The sequence below is a fragment of the Diabrotica virgifera genome, chromosome 5 (genome assembly GCF_917563875.1).
Source record: "Diabrotica virgifera virgifera chromosome 5, PGI_DIABVI_V3a".
NCBI lineage: Eukaryota > Metazoa > Arthropoda > Insecta > Coleoptera > Chrysomelidae > Diabrotica > Diabrotica virgifera.
The window spans coordinates 48,918,857-48,922,116 of record NC_065447.1 but is presented as its reverse complement, the minus strand read 5'-3'; the positions used below and the strand labels follow the sequence as shown (position 1 = coordinate 48,922,116).

Sequence of the window (3,260 nt, the reverse complement as noted above, 5' to 3'; positions counted from 1 at the left end):
ACCAAGTCTCCATAATCGTACTTAACCATATACAAATATGTGGTGGATTTGACAAATATTCAAAATATTTCGATAAAAATTGACTTTTCGAAAAAGCAATAAGAGGCAAAAAAGTTTTTAAAACGTTGTGTTTAAATGGTACTACAATAATAATTAAATTGAAATGTGCACAAAAGTTTGGGGGGGTTTAAAGGAACAAAACCCCCATAAAATTTTTATGGGGTGTCCAAATTTTACTATAGTTTTTTCGTAAGATACTGCTGCCATAATAATGCCACATGTCCATTTTCAATAAAAAATCTCTAATAGTTTTCGATATATTGGAAAAAATCACTTCATCTTGTAACTTCAAATGAATGATAAAGGCACAGAGACTTAGATGGCGAGGTCACATTGAAAGGATGCCAAACACGAGGACTCCAAAAATGGTACTAAACTACACTACAGCTTCAAGAAAGAGAAGAGGAAGGCCGAAAAATAGATGGAAGCAAGAGGTCGAAAAAGATTTGGAAAGAATGGTGCTACAGGGTCAGAAAAGAAAAATGAATAACAGGAAGGAATGGAGAAAAATCACATATCAAGCCAGAGAAGATCTCAGTACATAAAGAAACGTGAAAATGAAGAAAAAAAACAAACTTTTCAAGCCATGGGCCTCTAAGACCCTTGGTGCTATTATATATATATATATATATATATATATATATATATATATATATATATATATATATATATATATATATATATATATATATATATATATATAACTTCAAAGGGCTGTAACTTTTCTTGTGTGCACATTTGTACTAAGGTAAGTTAGGTCCAATCAAACTATTTTTGGTCCCAGAATATGTGATTAAATTTATGACCTGTATTTTTGTTACACCCTGTATATATCTACATACTTCGTCTAATTTACTAACTGTTGCGCGTCATCCGTGTCGTAGCCTGTGAGGTTGCATGATACCAACACGAAATATTTAGGCGGTAGGTGTGTTCTTTTTTAGAATCACTTTGCCGAGTACACTGGAATTACAGCCACTAGACATATTTTATTATATACGCATAGAAATAATATTTGAAGATTTCTATTAATGTTAACCTAAAGAAATACACAATAATATGTTTCATTTAATTTGTATAAATGGATTATAAAGCGTTTTTATGAAGCAGATTTGTTCGGATCACACTGTAACTGTAATCGAACGAAGGTGACATTTTAGAATAAATTGGTAACATTTATTTGACAGTTACGGTGATGACACTTCATATTTGTTTATATTCTTTACTATAAGTATCTGTTTTATTTATTATATTTACTGTTTTTATTATTTACTTTACTATAAAAAGATCCTCTACTATAAAAATATAAATTTCACCTAATTTTATAACGACTTGGAATAATCGAGGTATCTGACAACTTTTTTAGTTGTTATTGTAGACATACTTATACAAAGAAACCTACCGGCTTTTTGCCAAGAGTTCGGAGCCGTTTTTTAATTATTAACAATGCAGTGCAAAAACTCTTGCACTGCAAATCTTAAAAGATTATAACTTAATTCTTGTTCTCTATTTCTTAAGTTTTTACTTATTTACATTGAATATTAATTTGTTTTGTTGTATAATCCACGTTTACAATAATTATGTGACATTTTTGATTTAAAATGGATTCAGGATCTTTTTATACTTTGGCAACTATGTCAACTTAGATCTCTGGCGTAGATAATGACGTGCAACAGTAAGTAAATTAGATGGACTGTAGGTTATATTTGGTTCTTGGGACATCAAAGTATATTTTTTAGACATTCTTAGTTACTGATGTGACATACCTCCGATTTGTTTTTTCATGAGTTTTGTAAGAGAGACTAAAAACTTTTTTTATAGTCACCTCCTGTTTTCATATATTTTTTGACATGTTTTGTAGTAAATTCAACTATCTATTTACTACAAAACATGTGAAAGCAGATGATCCTAAAAATGGTTTTTCGTCTCCTACAAAATTCATGAAAAAGCAGATAGGAGAATTATTGTACATTACAATTCTCTGATGTTTGGGAAAAAGGGCTTAAGTCAGAATTGCACATCGATAATGTTTTGATGATTTCTACAGTACTGTAGTAGATTCTACTGTACATACAGTTTACATCTACAACAGTTTTTTTCTGGTCCAGAAATCATCAAAACATTATCAATGTGCAATTCTGACTTAAGTCCTTTTTGCCAAACATAAAAAAACAATCTGGTCATAACTGACCAATGAGCAATTTTAATTTAGCCTAAATTACTACTGTTTCTTAAAATGAAGAGCTTACCCCATAGCGTCTCTTATCTAATCTAACAAGATCGTGCACTATTCTAACATAGACAGGCACAGCACACAAGCACTATGCTCCGTTTTTCACTATCACCTATCACTCAAACTAGTTCAAAAGGATTTGTCCTCTTCAATCTTCTAGTTTGCCCAGTAGTATCGAGGAGCTGGATTTCCTCGATATTCTTGAACTCATGAAGTTGATGCTCGTGACCCTGCTATCTTCTTGATATTTGTTGATAATGTAATAACTTATTATGCATGGACAATGTGGACTTTCTTCCAACTAGCCAATACACTTTTTATATCTCTCTTTTGCCTTTCATAGCCACAAGGCTATACATTTCCTTCTTGGTTTTTTTTTGTAGGCCACTTTCAGCTGATTCTAAAAAAAATTAAAATGAACGGTAATTTTTCTATTCTTTACAATTAAAAATCAAAAGAAATAGGTACCTATTTACAGGTAATAATATGCATGTATAAATGATTCGTTTCATAAAGAATAAAGAAAATTGAAAACGGATTTTATAATACTTACAAAATTGTTTAAACAAGAGATATAGCCAGTGCCCAGAGCAAAAACTAGCAGACAGTACAGCAAAAAAGCCACTAATTTCCATTTCCCACACCCCCTTATCGATGCATTTTTTTCCAATCAAAATTTTTACTTTTTTACTAAATTTTTAGGTTATCGGTTATGTTATGAAAATGAAATGTGATGACCAATGACCACGAGACGTTACATAGATACTCGCGCGGCAAATTTGAAAATGAACGCAAATTGAACAGTACAATAAATGGCCTCTCTTAAAATCTTGTAATGGAAAATTTTACCCCTCCAGGAAGACATTGTACTATGTTCATAGAATATCTTGTGGTAACTTTCCACCCATAATTTAATCAGATAGATGTTCACGGAATAGAACGGTAGTACCTACATTCCTGGAATGTT

The 3,260-nt window shown here is 31.2% G+C and overlaps 1 long non-coding RNA gene across 1 annotated transcript; it reads right to left on the bottom strand.

Annotated features, from left to right (window-relative positions):
* Positions 1–258: 258 nt before the first annotated feature.
* On the bottom strand, positions 259–3,038 carry LOC126885024 (uncharacterized). Its single transcript, XR_007698231.1, has 2 exons — positions 2,847–3,038; positions 259–2,693 (listed from the first exon to the last, which is right to left on the bottom strand). It is a non-coding gene; the product is annotated as an uncharacterized LOC126885024 (long non-coding RNA).
* Positions 3,039–3,260: the final 222 nt, after the last annotated feature.